The 17,963-nt window shown below is 52.4% G+C and overlaps 2 pseudogenes; both read left to right on the top strand.

The window, feature by feature from the left end:
• The first annotated feature begins 11,484 nt into the window (after positions 1-11,484).
• LOC126991842 (5.8S ribosomal RNA) lies at positions 11,485-11,643 on the top strand (annotated as a pseudogene).
• Positions 11,644-12,203: 560 nt separating this feature from the next.
• On the top strand, positions 12,204-17,194 carry LOC126991844 (large subunit ribosomal RNA; annotated as a pseudogene).
• Positions 17,195-17,963: the final 769 nt, after the last annotated feature.

Here is a 17,963-nt window from a genome sequence, read left to right as displayed (position 1 = left end):
GGTGAACTCAACAGATTGTATGACTGGGCGGATAAATGGCAGATGGAGTTCAATGTAGGGAAGTGCAGTATTCTGAGTGTAGGTAGGAACAACCCCTCACATAAATATTGATTAAATGACACTCTCATAAGCAGGTCTGGGTGCGAGAGGGATTTAGGGGTCTTAGTGAGCTCTGATCTCCGTCCAAGGGCACAATGCATTCAAGCTAGAAATCGAGCTAGGTACTAGGGTACTGGGATTTATTTCAAGGAGCGTAAGCAACAGCAGCCCCGAAGTCTTCCTCAAACTATATTTAGCATTAGTTAGACCTCATCTTGACTATGCGGTTCAGTTCTGGTCACCTTACTATAGCATGGATATCAAAATGTTAGAATCGGTGCAGAGGAGGATGACTAAGATGATTCAGGGGTTGAGAAACTTGCCATACGAGGAAAGACTCAAACAGTTAAACTTGCATTCTCTAGAAAGGCGAAGGGTGCGTGGAGACATGATCGAGGTTTATAAATGGATGAAGGGCTTTAATAAGGGAGACATTCATAAGATTTTGTTGGTAAGAGAACCGGGTAGGACACGAAGTAATGGGTTTAAACTGGATAAATTCAGATACAACAGGGACATAGGCAAAAATTGGTTTACTAACAGGGTGGTGGATGAGTGGAATAGGCTTAGCAGTTATGTGGTGAGTGCCAATACAATTGTCACACTCAAAAATAGACTAGATACATTCATGGACAGCGATATTAGGTGGGGTTAGATACACGGGAGCTTAGGGTCATAGGAGCTGCCTTGTACAGGCCTACCGTCCTCTTGTAGACTCCTGCGTTCTTATGTTCTTATGTTCTTATGCCTTCGGGATGGGGACAATGACAGCGGACTTCCAGGCAGCGAGGACAGTGCGAGAGGCGTAGGAGGCGTTGAAGAGGTGGAGTATCTCCGCTTCCATGGCAGGACCAGCATTGCGCAGCATGGAATAGCTGATCTTGTCCTCCCCTTGTGATGTGTTGCGGCCCGGAATAACACGCCGGAGCTCATGGACGAGAATGGCAGCATCCGCGGGATGTTACAGGAGGCAAGCCCGCTGGTACGCCAGCCACCTTCCAGGGTTTACCCGGCGTTGCCTCAGTTGGACCGCAGGGCGGAGACGAGCGGAGGCAGAACGGGAGGCGAAGAGCTCGGCGAGGCGTTCAGCCTCCTCCCGATGCCGGGGGTGAAGCGCCGGTCTGGTAACGGCCCCTCGGCTAATGGAGCGAATCTTTCGCCAGAGGAGGAAGACAGGCGTGGCGGAGTCGAGGGAGGCGCACCAGGCGAGCCAACGCTCCTCCTTCACCCGGTCGGTCGTTACCCTGGCTATACGGCCCGCGGCCAGCAGGAGGCGTCGAGTCTCCTCGGTGTTATGGCAGCGGTTGAGCTTTCTCGCCATGTTGACGCGGTGGTTTACCTCCCGGATCTCCTCGTCATAGTACCACCTGTCCCTGTGGTGGAAGGTGGGTCGCCGGGAGACGGGTATGGCGGAGTCCGCCGCGGAGTGGAAGGCGGCGACCAGGCGGGCCTCGGCAGCGTCAACCTCGGCATGACGGGGAGTTTCGGCCAGGTGGGTGGTGAGACAGTGGCGGAATTAATCCCAGTCCGCCCTGCCGAGATTCCAGCAAGGTGGACGGGGAGGGATAACGGGCGGCAGTACCGGGAGGGTGACCACGGAGGCGATGTGGTCGCTCACGAAGTGGTGGTGGAGCTACCATGCCGCGTCTACCCTTAAGGGCCTCGACACAAAGGAGAGGTCTAAGACCTCCCCCGCTAGGTGTGTCGGCTTACCAGTTTTAAGGAGGGACGCTCGAGGGGTCTCGTCGAGGGTAGCAGATAAGAGGCGCCCTATCCGGTTGCGCCTGACGTCGCCCCATCGTTCGTGGTGAGCGTTAAAATCTCCCCCGATGAAGGTGGCCTCCTCGCTGGCAAGCGTGAACAGCTCACCGAAGTAAGGCTCCTCCGCCGCCGGCCCACAATAGATGCAATAGAAAGTCAGGCGCGTCCGGGCAAGCGCGATGGTGACAGCCAATACCTCCACGCCGTCGCCGCAAGCCACGGGGTGCAGCACTCGAGAACAAGGAAGTGAATCCTTGACCAAGGTACCACACCCGCGTGTCTGACCGGCCACGGCAGGGAGGTAAAAAGACTGGTATCCCCGGAAGAAGGGCACGCGTTCCTCTGGAAGGAGCGTCTCCTGCAGGAGAACCGCATCCAGAGACTCTCGCGCCATTGCGGCACGCAAGAGGTTGGACCTACAACGGATGCCACAGATGTTCCATTGTAGGACCGTGAGGCGGTGGGCATCTACATGGACAGCTTCCTGGAGCGTGGGTCCCGGTCCACCACCGGCCGGGTCGGCAGCCCGCCCGCGTTCAGAGAGGTGGGAGCAGGGGGCGGTGCCACCAACGGAGAATGCTGGCTGGTTGCAACGGGCAGGGGGGTCGGTTGGGGCGCGGAGCTGTTCGCGCGCACGAGGGCGGAGGGGGGGTCTTCAGAGCACGAGGGGGGGGCCTGGATGAGGTTGATGGCGGTCCGCTGGGGGATGGAGCCTGAAGAGGTGGTTCAGCAGCTTGCCGGGCCGGAGTTTCCGGGAAGAGGTTTCCCACTACCTGCTTGGCCGCGTCCGAGAACACTCTCGGTTCGACGTCCGACTTGAGTACCGTCGCTATTATTAAGTGGCCTTGCCGAGCACAACTATCACATTTTACTGCGTGTACAGCAATCTAATTGCTGTACCGGACTTCACAGAGCTCCTCTCCCTCGCTAACGATGAGCCCACCTTCATGGGGGGCGACTTCAACGCCCACCATAAGAGGTGGGGGAGCAGGAGGAGAAAGCGCGCTGGGCAGCACCTCGCCTCAGCGTTGGAGGAGGTGCCTCAGGTAGCCCTCCTGAACACGGGGGAGCCAACGCACGTCAGGGGAGGGGTGCTAGATCTTTCCATGGTTAAGCGGCCGCTCGACGTCGGGGCGACGTGGGCCATCCACCACAGTCTTGCGAGGGACCACCTTGCAACCCTCGTCAACCTTCCGGTTCCGCCACCACTGCTACCTCCCACACCGGTGCGCTGGAACCTAGGCCGAGCGGACTGGGCGAGATTTAGGGTAGACGTCGACGACACAGAGGGGGCGGAGATGCGCCTGATTGACGCCTTCCGGCGGGCGGCAGACGGGGCGATACCCCGCTCGCAACCTTTGGTGCCGGGCCGTAAGGACCGATGGTACTACTGCCCCGAGTTACGCGAGGCCAACCACCGCGTAAATCAGGCCCTGAAACTCAACCGCCGGGTCAACACTGAGGCGACGAGAGATCTGTTAAGGGCTGCCATCCGACTGGCTAGGGCGACCGCGGCCAGAATGCAGGAGGAGCACTGGCTGAAGTGGTGCGGCTCACTCGACGCCAGTGTGTCCACTGCCGTACTCTGGCGCAAGCTAAGAGCAGTGGCCGAGGGGGCGGTCGCCTGGCCGGCGCTGCACCCGCAGCCGCAGGAGGAGGCAGACAGGCTAATCGACACATTTGTGTCCCGTGCTGCCTCTGAGAGGCTTCCCCCCACCACCAGGGAACTGCAGAGGGCGGCGTGCCCGGCAAGGATGCGAGCCTTCAGGGAGGCTTGTCTAGAAGGGCATGCCAACGACACACCCATACACCTCCACGAGCTGGAAAAGGCCATCCCTGACAAGGACACGGCCCCGGGGGACGACAAAATACCTTACGCCTTTCTTCGGTACGCCGAAATCGTCACCCTGTACAACGCCTCCTATGTACGCAGAGCTGTCCCTGCAGCCTGGAAGACTGCCACCATCGTCCCCATCCCCAAGAGCGGTGACGGAGGTGAGTTCCGCCCCATCTCACTCCTGAGCTGCTTGGGGAAGAAGTTAGAAAGGATACTCCTTTCTCGCCTTCGGTGGGATTAAAATAGGGTGACACAGTCATGATTAAGCAAGCGGAAAGGACTTTAACTAGCCAGTGAAAAGATGGGGTGAACCGTTGAACTGTCATACAGGGCTCCAACTGTACACAAATTTGCTAGAAAGTGATTTACATCAACACGTTCAAGAACCGACTCGGGAAAATAATATACTTGACCTTATCTTTTCAACGACAGCTGATCTAGTTACCGAAGTAAATATTGGTCCAATTTTTAGTTCTAGCGATCATCGAACAATCACATTCAGCATCAATATGAAAGAAAGTAAAGTAACTCCTAGCAAAGAAAAGGTGCCTGATTATCAGAGAGCGAATTTCGTAAGACTCCGATCAATTCTAAATAATTTTGACTGGACTGAAATCTCGGCGGAAGCAGATGTTGATAAATCTAGGGGGGCCTTCACCACAATATTGAACAATGCCATAAGCATATTCGTACCCTATCGAAACAGACGTTTAGCTTTTAAGAAGAAACCCAAAAGGTGGAATAACGAAATTCAAAATAGCCTACCTCTTAAAAAACGCGTATACAGTATATACATATCAACTCAGAGTGAGTCTGACAAACTAGAGTTGGACAGAATTTGCCGTGAAACCATGAAATTAATAAAACGAAGCAAGAAAAATCTTGAAGAATATATAGCGGAAACGAGTAAATCGAATCCTAAACATTTTTTTTTGCTATGAAAATAATAAAAAGTCACTCACTTGTGGTATCGGACCGCTTGCTAATGTAATGGAAACCACACGAACGATGAAAACGAAATGGCTACAATCCTAAATAACTTTTTCGCATCCGTATTTATAGACGAAGATTGTTTATCACCTCAACCGCCGGAGGTTAGAAGGACCGAAAAGATGTTAAGAGGCGTGCTCATCGTAGAAAGTGACATTTTACGCACAATTGAAAATATTAAAGTAAGCAAAACTCCTGGTCCAGACAAAATTACCCCTAGGGTTTTAAAAGAAATCAAACATCAAATTTGTTAACCGCTCTCAATCATATTCAATAAATCTTTAACAGTTGGAAAAGTTCCGTCAGTTTGAAACTAGCAAATGTCCCACCAATGTCTCATACAGGAAAATATCGACCAATTAGCCTGACATCGATTGTTTGTAAGTTAATGGAGACTATCATTCGCGACAATATGATGAATTTTTTTGAAGAAAATAATATGATAAATAATTCGCAACATGTCTTCCGAAGTAAACGTTCGTGTTTAACTAACTTACTTGATTGTTTTCATTATATTCTTGAGGTGTTCGATGAAAGCAGATCAGTAGATATCATATATCTGGATTTTCAAAAGGCATTTGATAAGGGTAGGCGGTGGCGTAGGTGGTAGCGTACTGGGCTCACATTCACCGCGTGATGGACGACGCGGGTTCGAATCCCCACGCTACCACTCGGATTTTTCAGTCACCGCCGAGTGGCTTAAAACTACCCACATGCTGTCCTGAAGACCACCCATCAACCCGGACTCTAGAGGAAGCCGTCCAAGCGAATCAAGAACGAGTTCCGGGGGGCAGCATGAGCCAATGCAAGATGGCGCCACTATAAACACTCGCCTGCGCCAGAACGGGCTGGGCCGACCATCAGGCCCCACCTGGAAGAAGCCTTGGGCCGACTATCAGGCCCCACCGGGAAGATGCCTACCAGCGCAATAGGCAACAACGTAAAAAAAAAAAAAATAAAAAAAAACGATTGCTCAGCAAACTATTGGCGCACGGTATCTCGGGTAACATTCGCAATTGGCTTGTGGACTGGCTCTCTGAGCGGAAACAGAGAGTAGTTCTAAACGGTGTTACATCTAACTGGCTCGACGTTAGAAGCGGCGTACCTCAAGGATTAGTGCTTGGCCCCATGCTCTTCTTAATTTATGTTAATGATATCGATGATGGGCTCACTTGCAAAGTATCAAAGTTTGCTGATGACACAAAAATTGCTAGTAAAGTAACTGCGACACTCGACGAAGAAGCTTTACAATCAGATCTAGATCGACTTGCACGTTGGGCCAATCAATGGCAATTTAAATTTAACGTTGACAGATGTAAAGCTTTGAACATCGGCAAAAATAACTGTCGCGTTCGATACGTAATGAGTGGCCAACAACTTTATGCAATAAGTAAAGAAAAGGATCTTGGAATCAATATATGAAGCGATTTAAAGCCCGGTCAACATTGTTCAGAGGTAGTTAAAACTGCAAACAAATTGGTTGGCTTTATCGGACGAGTCTTTAATAATAAATCGGAAAAAAAAGTAATATTAAAACTGTATAATTCGTTGGGTCGACCCCGTCTAGAGTACTATGTGCAGTTTTGGTCTCCCTACTACAGAAAAGACATCGAAAAGTTGGAACGGGTTCAACGAAGAGTAACAAAGATGATTCCTAGGTTGAGAAATTTATCATATGAACAAAGGCTTAAAGAAGTAAATTTATTTAGTCTATCAAAACGAAGAATGTGAGGCGATCTAATATAAGTGTTTAAAATGTTTAAAGGATTCAGTGATATTAATGCGGAAGATTACTTCACAATTGATCGATCAAATAGAACAAGAAGAAATCACAATTTGAAGATAGGTGGTAAAAGATTATCGTCGCACGAAGCTAAACACTTCTTCAATCGAGTTGTTAATGTTTGGAACCCTCTTCCCTGTGATGTCGTTGATAGTACAACAGTTACGGCACACGACTACCTTCGCGACTGCTCAGCAAAGGTAATGTTCCAAGATCACGTCTCCAGCGAGCAGGGCTTCGAGAACGGCACCCCGCAATGGGGCGTCCTCTGCCCAACGCTTTTCAACGCCCTCATGGAAGCCCTTGCTAGGCTTCCGCTAGGACGCAACGTCACCCTTCTCACCTACGCCGACGACCTCGCGTTAGTCGCCGTAGGTAGAGGCAACAGGCTCTCATGGGCACAGAAGGCCCTCGACTCAGTCACCGCTGCCTGCAGAGACCTAGGTCTCTCGGTTTCAGACGGGAAGTCGAGGGCGATGTCGGTCCTTGGCCCGACGCCTGAGCAGAGTCTCAGGATACATGGTGTACGACTCGAGTGATGCACAGCGTACTAGTACCTTGGAGTGTGGATCGACCACATGCTCACCTTCTCGAAGGAGGCTGAGTACCTGAAGAGTTGGATGAAGTGCCGGCTTATCGTGATGCGGAGGATGACGACCACGAGAGCGGGGGCGACGCACCGAGTCCTTAAACTGTATTACGTACAGGCCGTCCGTTCCCTTGCGGACTACGCGGCGGTGGCGATGGTGTCCCTCTCAGACAGCGTCGTGACTTCTCTCGAGAGGAGCCAGAACGACGCGCTGCGGCATATCCTCGGAACGCCCAGGTGGACGAAGCTAGAGGCTCTGCGAGCCGAGGCTGAGCTCCCTCCCCTGATGCTCCGGATCGAACAGGTGGCAGCCGCGTGGGCAGCCAAAACAGTCGTCAGACTGTCCGACACCCCTGTGAGACGGAGGTTACTAACTTCTCTAGCACAGGATGCCAAGATTTTCATCGGCAGGACGTGGGCACGAGGGTTAGCGAGAGCGACCCGACTCTCACTCCCGGACGTGGACCTGGCAGGAAGAGGACCGGACGAGAAGGCAGAGGGCTACGTCGACCCGCCGCCATGGGCTGCGGATGTGGCTCGCTTCTACATGGAACCCCTGCCTTTCAGCAAGCAGCAGTGTTCACGCGAGACCTTACTCGCCCACGCAAGAGGAACCCTTGCCCGCACATCTTCGGATGGGGCAAGTGTATACTACACGGACGGATCCGTCGACCGAGAGAGAGGCAGAACAGCGGCGGCCTTCGTGAGCGGCGAGGAGACACACGATTGGCACTCCAGCACGCCCTACGCACCAACAACAAGGACATCAACGTTTACACTGACTCGATGACAGCACTTCAGGCGCTCAGACGAGACAGGATACGTGACAACATCAGACTGGTGACTATGACACTAGACACTCTGGCGCGCCTGCGACGCAACGAGCGAGCCGTGACGTTCGCCTGGATACCCAGTCACGTGGGTGTCCCGGGCAACGAAGCGGCGGACGCAGCAGTCAAGCAGGTGCTGGACCAGGACCGGATCGCGATCGAGGTCCCTGTTAGCTTACAACAGCTAAAACGCACAGCGAAGAGGACTACAGGAAGGCGCGCGCTCGCGCTAGTGAAGGACGCTGAGGCAACCTCAACGTCCCTTCAATGGTACGCCAACACCACCGGCTACGAGACCGTTCCCCCCCCTCCTCCTTAGCGATGAGGGAGAGGGTAATGATCCACCGACTGCGACTCGGCTACCCGACCGTTCGCTCCCTCATAGCGGACTACGAGGGCGAGTTGTGCCTGCACTCCCTGGAGGATACGGACGACCCCCTCGTCCACTACCTCCTGGACTGTGCGCAGACAGGCCCGCTAAGGACGATGGCGGCCAGGAGGGGTTACACCCCTTGCGGCGAGAGAAGAACAGCTGCAGCAAGGATGGTACGGTACCTGACGGACGACCTCGGGACACTCACGAGGTTCCTCAGACAGAGAGAGCCTCCACGGTAAACGACGAGACAGCATGACTTTTTTTATTTATTTATTTATTTATTTATTTTATTTATTTATTTATTTATTTATTTATTTATTTATTTATTTGTTTTTTTTATTTATTTATTAATTTATTTATTATTGTTATTATTATTTTTTTTTATTTAAACTTTTTTTATATTTAGGTTTTTTTATTGTTTTTACTATTATTATTATTATTATTATTATTATTATTATTATTATTATTATTATTTTTTTTTTTTTATTATTTGGTTTATTATTTTTTTTTCCTTTTTTTTTCTATTTTTTTTTTTTTCTCCACTCTCCAACACCTTCGACTATACTTGCGTGGTTCGAATGACCCACTTTAAACAAATGATCCCTTTGCTATACAAAGGACCCTTCCACCTGTCACTTACTGTTCAACCTTTCGGACTCCTGCAATCCCCTCCGTTCCGCTCACCTCCTCTTGCTGGACCCCACCAAAAAGGTCTGTTTCTAATGCCTCCCACTTTACTTGCGTGGTTCGAATGACCCACTTTAAATAAATGATCCCTTTGCTATGCAAATGTCTCTTCCTCCTGTTATCTAACTGTGCCGCCTTTTACCCTCATGGAATCCCCTCCGTTTCGCTCGCCTCCCTCCGACTATCAAGGCTGGACCCTATCAAAAGGTCCCTCCGCTATACGGAGTACTTCTCACACCATCCACTCCGCAAAATATACGCACAAACCACTATCGGCCTCTGACTTCCTTATTTTCAAATATTCACACCTTTCAGTCCTTGGGACCTGGAGTGGGGTTGGGTCGGTCTCTCATTGTACGCTGCGCACTGGCCGTTGGAGCCGCGCTGGGTGCGGCTCTGGCGTTTTTGGGCGGGGCGTGTCCATGGCTTAGAGAGATTAAAGAGAGAGGCGGGTCAGCCTATGGCATACAGCCCGCGAGGGCTAACAACCCTCGAAACGAAAAGGAAGGAAGGAAGGCCCACTACTCCAACCGCGCTCCCTATTGGTCCGCGCTGCACCCGGAGCAGGCCAGGCCTCGCGACGGGAGACTGCCGCTCTTCCCACACTCCCTTCTGCTGCTACTTTTGATGCTGCCTCCCTGACTCTGTTGCTGCTGCTGCTGGCGCTGTAGCTCGCTACGACGCGACTGCAACCAGGAAACGTCGAGGATTCATCTACTGCATCATCGCGGCTGGAACACCATTGGTTTCCGCCATCCCCCGCTGACACAACAAAGAGCCCTTGCTCAAACAGAAAGAGATATTGTGTTTGTTTTTTTACCTATTTCGCATCTCTTTGCCTTTACCCCCTTCCCCCTGTCATCCTATATCCTTTTCTGGCCAACGCCCCAGACGCTGCCCTGTGTGAAGGTGAACCCCGCGGCTTTATGCACAAGGGGGGCTCTTCTAGCTGCCTTAGGCACAGGATCAGCAGGGCACCAGTTCTGGACTGACGGTTCACCGCCCGGTGCATACTGTCACGCTCCGAACAGCCACAAAAGCCCGCTGGCTCGCACGGGGTGCTCTTCATCGAGTGTCCCGCGTGGCCGGCAGAGTTTATTTTGAAAAAAAAAAATAGAGTGCTCAGAGCAGGCTACACTAACGGCCTGAATGCCTATGCATGGAATAATGGAATAGGACCTCTGTTCTATTTTGTCGGTTTTCTGAACCCGAGGTAATGACTAATAGGAACAGGCGGGGGCATTCATATTGCGACGCTAGAGGTGAAATTCTTGGACCGTCGCAAGACGAACTACTGAGAAAGCATGTCCCAAGGATGTTTTCATTAATCAAGAACGAAAGTTAGAGGTTCGAAGGCGATCAGATACCGCCCTAGTTCTAACCATAAACGATGCTGACCAGCGATCCGCCGGCGTTCTCCCCATGACCCGGTGGGCAGCTTCCGGGAAACCAAAGTCTTTGGGTTCCGGGGGAAGTATGGTTGCATATCTGAAACTTAAAGGAATTGACGGAAGGGCACCACCAGGAGTGGAGCCTGCGGCTTAATTTGACTCAACACGGGGAACCTCACCAGGCCTAGACACCGGAAGGATTGACAGCTTGAGAGCTCTTTATCGATTCGGTGGGTGGTGGTGCATGGCCATTCTTAGTTGGTGGAGCGATTTGTCTGGTTAATTCCGATAACGAACGAGACTCTGGCCTACTAACTATTCGACGGATCTCCAGCAATTGGTGTCCAGTTCGCAGCTTCTTCTTAGAGGGATAAGCGGCAACTTTAGTCGCACGAGATTGAGCAATAACAGGTCTGTGATGCCCTTAGATGTTCTGGGCCGCACGCGCGCTACACTGAAGGGATAAACGTGTCCTCCCCCTCCGAGAGGAGCGGGTAACCCGTTGAAATCCTTTCATGATAGTGATTGGGGTTTGCAATTGTCTCCCATGAACGAGGAATTCACAGTAAGCGCAAGACAAAATGAGCTTGCGTTGATTACGTTTCTGCCCTTTGTACACACCGCCCGTTGCTACTACCGATTTAATGATTTAGTGAGGCCTTCGGACTGGCGCTCTTGGATGCCGGGCCCACTGGGCTTTCGGCGCCTCGAACTGACGGAAAGATGTTCAAACTTGATCATTTAGAGGAAGTAAAAGTCGTAACAAGGTTTCCGTAGGTGAACCTGCGGAAGGATCATTAACGTGTTTGCCCGACGCTGGCAAAAAACTAAAACCAAGCACGCTGGGTGGCCGGGACTCAGACTGTCCCGGTCTGGAAGCCCATCCTTCCCTCCCTTCGGCTCGTGCGAGGCGAAGGCGAGGACCAACCAAGCGTCGCTGGCGTGAGGCGGGCAGAGCATCCGCAGCGGGCAGAGCTTCCGACGCCCCAGCCGGCGACTACTCTTCTTAAACCAACCCTTCCCCGGGTGGAATAAACACACAGTCAAACCCTAGACACTATGTCTTCCCACATCGTCTCCCGAGGCAGAGACGGCGGAAGTCTGATGAGAGTCGGCAGCGTCCGACGTAAAACAAAAATACATCTCTTAACGGTGGATCACTCGGCTCGTGGATGGATGAAGACCGCAGTAAGCTGCGTGTCGGTATGTGAATCGCAAGAATACCAGATACATCGACAAGTCGAACGCACATTACGGGGGCGGCACTCTATGTGCTGCCGACACTCCTACACGAGGGTCCGATATACATTCCATGCATCGGCTTTGTCAGCTATGACATCGACCGCATTGGGGAGTTTCACCTGTTGCGACTAGCGGGCGTTCCCTTAAGGCCATGAATGGTTACCGGCCGCGTCACGTCTCTGACGGGCGCGTACGTCGGTGACACGGAGCTTATGGACACAGCAGCGGGGAGGAGGAGGTGGTCTCCTCGGGACTTGGTCTCGGGACTGCCTCTTCTTCTTCTTCCTCCTCGTCTGCTGTTGTCGCTATCCGTGTCCTGTCTCGTTTCGGAACCCCAACCTGTGGCGCTATGAGTCGGACGGACTAAGGTGGCTCTGCTTTGCGTGATAGGCAGGAGAAGACGACCGGGCCGGTTATTTACTCGACTAACCCGGATCACCCTACCTCTCCTTGCTGCGAGCAGACGGAAATAACCGCGGGATCACGTCCCGCGTGTCTGTGTGCACCACCGCCGACTGGCCGCCATTATTCAAAGGAAGGGACCGACGAGCTGAAGAGCGAATCAACTCCTCCCCTCCCGCCAGCAACAAGGATCTCTTATTGCTGCTACTCCAATGTCGACCTCGTGTTAGTCTAGAGTACCCGCCAAATTTCTGCATTTTAATAAGCGGATGAAAATAAACCAACCTGTATTCAATTAGTAAGGGAGACTGAACCGGGAAGAGCCCAGCGCATAACCTGGCGTCGTGACCCGGCGCCAGGGTGTTGCGTTTCGGAGGGTCCGGCACGCAGTCTCTCACCGCCAAAGTTATGCTTGAAAGCGGCCACTACCCATGGAGGTGACAGGCCGGTGTGGCGGAGCCCGCGAGGGTACGCGAGATATTGTCGGAAAGGGCCTCCGTAGAGTCGGGTTGCTTGAGAATGCAGCCCTAAGCAGGTGGTAGACTCAATATAAGGCTAAATATGACCACGAGACCGATAGCGAACAAGTACCGTGAGGAAAGTTGAAAAGAACTTTGAAGAGAGAGTTCAAGAGTACGTGAAACCGTTAAGGGCCAAACGGGTGGGACCTCGAAGGTCGAAGCGAGGGGATTCGGCTCGTCGGCCAAAGCTTGCTGGGGGGCGGGATTCGCTTATGCGACCCAGGAACCCTTGGGCGTGCCCACGTCCGAGCCGGCGCCGGCGGGCGTATTTCCCCTCGTGATGTAGGTCGCCGCGACCCGTTGCTGGGGACGTCGAAGGCCCAGGCGGATTGGTACCCCGACGTCTGCGTTTACGCGGTCGAAGAGGGAAAGCTCTGGTGTCCTGGCTGCCCTGCGACGGTCGTGCAGTAGAGGGGCAAACCCTCTCGCGGCGTGCAAAAGGTCGGTGACCCACCCGACCCGTCTTGAAACACGGACCAAGGAGTCTAACATGTGTGCGAGTCATTGGGCGCACTAAACCCAGAGGCGTTATGAAAGTGAAAGGGGAGCGTCCCGGGGTCTTCGGGCCTCGGTCGGCGTCCTCCGGGGCCGATCCCCGACCGGCCGCTGCCGCCGAGTTTCCCATCCCAAAGTGTGGTCGAGGGGGGTGCGCGGGGTGAGTCCCCTTACCCCGTCGCTTACCTCCGGCCTCGCGGGTGCTCGGTGCGCACGGTGGTCCGTCTCCTTCGCGGGAGGCGCTTGTACCCAGGGGGGCGCAGGCCCGGGACTTGCCATTCGACGCCGTCGTGCAAATCTGTTGTTGGCCTCGCCAGCGTTGCTTGGGCTCTCGGTTGGCGCGCCGCGCGTCAGGCGGGCTTCGGGTGGGGGTTTCGGCTCTCATTTGCCTTTCCGATCCTGCTCTGTCTAGAGTGGCCTAGCACGCGTGCTGTCGGCAAGTACCATGAGCAAACATGTTGGACCCGAAAGATGGTGAACTATGCCTGGCCAGGATGAAGTCAGAGGACATTCTGGTGGAGGTCCGTGCAAATCGATTGTCACAGCTGGGTATAGGGGCGAAAGACTAATCGAACCATCTAGTAGCTGGTTCCCTCCGAAGATTCCATCAGGATAGCTGGTACTCGCGGAAACGGAGGAGTTTCATCCGGTAAAGCGAATGATTAGAGGTCTTGGGGACGAAACGTCCTCAACCTATTCTCAAACTTTAAATGGCTGAGATGCCGAGCTTGCTTGAGCGCTGAAGCTTCGGCGACTAATCCGAGTATCTAGTGGGCCAATTTTGGTAAGCAGAACTGGCGCTGTGGGATGAACCAAACGTCGAGTTAAGGGGCCTAAACGAATGCTCATCTAGACCCCATCGAAAGACGTTGGTAGCAGGACGGTGGCCATTGAAGTTGCAATCCGCTAAGGAGTGTGTAACAACTCACCTGCAGAAGCAACTAGCCCATAAAATGGTATGGTGCTCAAGCATTCTCCCGATACTCGACCGCCGGTGGCACTAAAGGCCAAGCTCCCCTCCTCACCGGGGGGAGCCCAGGCCCCCAAGCCCCAGCGAGTAGGAGGGTCGCAGGGGTGAGCGCTGAAGGGATCCGGCGCGAGCCGGCCTGGAGCCGCCCCTGGTGCAGATTTTGGTGGTAGTAGCAAATACTCCAGAAAGACTTCCCTTGAAGGCCGATGTGGAGAGGGGTTCCATGTGAACATCAGTTGGACATGGGTAAGTCGCTCCTAAGCCCAAGGCTAAAGCCTTATACCACGCTAAGAGGCAACGGCCAAGCGAGTTGTCGTCATCCGTGGCGGCTCATCCGTGAGAGATTATTCTCAGTTGCCGATGGGAATTCGTGGTGAAAGGGAATACGGTACTTATTTCGTAACCAGGCCTGGATGCCAACCGGGGCTAGGTTCCTTCTTGGGCCGGCCCTTGGTGCAGGAACCTGGTAACGGGAACCAACTTGCGTCCATCGGCGGTGGTCCGGGGAAGAGTTTTCTTTTATGTTTAAGGCGCCGTGACCCTATAAGCCACTCGCAGAGCGAAAGGGTGTTGGTAACACGGTCTGCCGTAGAGCATCTCGATTCTTGCGGCGTCCCGCGTACCACTGCCGGTCCGTGAAACATGCGAGGCAGGTAACTGCATGGGGCGAAGCGGGGGGGTCTGCTGCTGCGTTCTGCGGCGTCACGGCTCGGCGCACGTGCGCACGCGGCCTCCGCGATGCACCCCAGTTTCGGGCCTGTGCGTACCCATATCCGCAGTCGGTCTCCAAGGTAAGAAGCCTCTGGTCGATAGACTAATGTAGGTAAGGGAAGTCGGCAAATTAGATCCGTAAATTCGGGATAAGGATTGGCTCTGAGGATCGGGCCAGTCGGGCCTGTGCGGGAAGCGGGCCTGGCCCTGGGCTCAGAGGCTCTGAGCTGCGCGCGGTGATGGGTGATGCCGTCTACCCTGCGGCACCAACGTCGCCGGTGTCCGATCATCCGCACTGTCTCGCCTTCCCCGGTGGCGGCGACCCATTCCAAATGCGGCCTCGCGTCGCGCTGTCCTTGTTACCAGCTCGCCGGTGCGGCGGTGTTTGTGTGGTCCGGGTTCGCAAAAGCGGCCGGCAGGCGATCACCGCGTCGTTGGGGCCCTACGGTCGCTCCCGGTCCCACTCCGCCGTCCCCGCTAAGGCCGGCGCGGCGGGGCAGCGCGTGTTGGGGAACCACCGCAGGGTTCGCGCAGCGCCGGTCGCAGGCGGGACACGCTCATGCGAGGTGGGGCCAACGGCCCGGCGTGCGGTAGCTCGCATTTCGCGGTGGCGGCTCTAGCCCTCTCGCCACTCGTGCCGAGAGCTCGGACCGGCGTGTCTCCGGCCCTCCCGTGGAACGTGCTAGGCTGCGTGGGCGCGGGGGCTCCGGCTCTCTCTATTGCCGGCTTTCGGCCGGTTAGGTAGCAGCAGTCGTCCCTCGCTCCAAACCCACTTCGGCTGGCGCCCAGCGATCAACTCAGAACTGACACGAACCAGGGGAATCCGACTGTATAATTAAAACAAAGCATTGCGATGGTCAAAGACAGATGTTGACGCAATTTGATTTCTGCCCAGTGCTCTGAATGTCAAAGTGAAGAGATTCAACCAAGCGCGGGTAAACGGCGGGAGTAACTATGGGCAGAATACTTTCCAAATGAAGATGAACGATTCCCTGTGTTCGGCGGGGATCCGCGCCCTTGTCCCCGCTCGCTAAGATCCTTTTGTGGATTAGACAGTGAGTGGAGGATAAGCTGCGCGGCTAATAGGGGAGGAGGAGACCGTTGAGCCAAATGCCTCGTCATCTAATTAGTGAAGCGCATGAATGGATTAACGAGATTCCCACTTCCCTATCTACTATCTAGCGAACCCACAGGCAGGGGAACGGGCCTGCGCCTAACAGCGGGGAAAGAAGACCCTGTTGAGCTTGACTCTAGTCTGATTTTGTAGAGAGACATCAGAGGTGTAGCATAAGTGGGAGGTCGTCACATCAGGGGCTTGCTCCGTGCGGAGACAATGAAATACCACTACTCTGATCGTTTCTTTACTTACTCGGTGAGACGGAATCGGAGCTTCCCCACGTGGGATTGTCTCCTGTTTCTAGACTAAAGCGGCGGAAGCAAGGGAGCGCCGCGATCCGCTCCGAGGACATTATCAGGTGATGAGTTTGACTGAGGCGATACATATGTCAAACGATAACGCAGGTGTCCTAAGGCCAGCTCAGCGTGGACATAAACCTCGCGTAGAGCAAAAGGGCAAATGTTGGCTTGATCCTGATTTTCAGTACGAATACGGACTGTGAAAGCAGGGCCTATCGATCCTTTTGACTTTATGCGTTTTAAGCTAGAGGTGTCAGAAAACTTACCACAGGGATAACTTGCTTGTGGCAGCCAAGTGTTCATAGCTACGTCGCTTTTTGATCCTTCGATGTCGGCTCTTCCTATCATTGTGAAGCAGAATTCACCAAGCGTTGGAGTCTGACATCGATTGTTTGTAAGTTAATGGAGACTATCATTCGCAACAATATGGTGAAATTCTTCGAAGAAATTAATATAATAAATAATTCGCAACATGGCTTCCGTAGTAAACGTTCGTGTTTAACTTACCTACTTGATTTTTTCATTATATTTTTGAGGTGTTGGATGAAAGCAGATCAGTTGATATCATATATCTTGGTTTTCACAAGGCATTTGATAAGGTCCCCCACCAACGATTGCTCAGCAAACTATTGGCGCACGGTATCTCGGGTAACATTCACAATTGGCTTGTGGACTGGCTCTCTGAGCGGAAGCAGAGAGTAGTTCTAAACGGTGTTACATCTAACTGGCTCGATGTCAGAAGCGGCGTAACTCAAGGAGCAGTGCTTGCCCCATGCTCTTCTTAATTTATGTTAATGATATCGATGATGGGCTCACTTGCAAAGTATCAAAATTTGCTGATGACACAAAATTTGCTAGTAAAGTAACTGCGACACTCGACGAAGAAGCTTTACAAACAGATCTAGATCGACTTGCACGTTTGGCCAGTCAATGGCAAATTAAATTTAACGTTGACAAATGTAAAGTGTTGCACATCGGAAAAAATAACAATCGCATTCAGTAAGTAATGAATGGCCAACAACTTTCTGCAGTAAGTACAGAAAAGGATCTTGGAATCACTATATCAAGCGATTTAAAGCCCGGTCAGCATTGTTCAGAGGTAGTTAAAACTGCAAACAATTTCGTTGTCTTCATCGGATGAGTCTTTAATAATAAATCGGAAAAAGTAATATTAAAACTGTATAATTCGTTGGTTCGACCCCGTCTAGAGTACTGTGTACAGTTTTGGTCTCCCTATTACAGAAAAGACAGAAAAGTTGGAACGGGTTCAACGAAGAGTAACAAAGATGATTCCTAGGTTGATAAATTTGTCATATGAAGAAAGGCTTAAAGTAAATTTATTCAGCCTATCAAAACGAAGAATGCGAGGCGATCTAATAGAAGTCTTTAAAATGTTTAAGGGATTCAGTGATATTAATGCGGAAGATTACTTTACAATTGATCAATCAAATAGAACAGGACGAAATCACAATTTCAAGATAAGTGGTAAAAGATTATCGTCGCACGAAGCTAAGCACTTCTTCGATCGAGTTGTTAATGTTTGGAAGTCTCTACCCTGTGATGTCTTTGATAGTACAACAGTTACGGCCTTCAAGAATATATTAGACAAGTATTTTGAATCCAACCAGCAACTAAGATATTACTCATTGTCGTAATAACGTTAATACTGGTGTTCTTGTCCATTTTTATCGCCCGGTTAGTGGTAGCAGTAATGGTAGTTCTTTCCTCATTCCTACATAATTTACATGCAGTTTTTCCATGCTTTGGCTGGAGGAAAGGTGGGGAGGAGCCTTCGCCTTTGGTGTCCTTCACCTTAACCTTTGATTAGATAGTTAGTGTAGCTTGTCACAAGCAGCCTCGTAA

This window comes from Eriocheir sinensis, unplaced genomic scaffold (genome assembly GCF_024679095.1).
Source record: "Eriocheir sinensis breed Jianghai 21 unplaced genomic scaffold, ASM2467909v1 Scaffold35, whole genome shotgun sequence".
NCBI classification, from domain to species: Eukaryota; Metazoa; Arthropoda; class Malacostraca; order Decapoda; family Varunidae; genus Eriocheir; species Eriocheir sinensis.
This window is presented reverse-complemented; position numbering and strand designations above follow the sequence as displayed.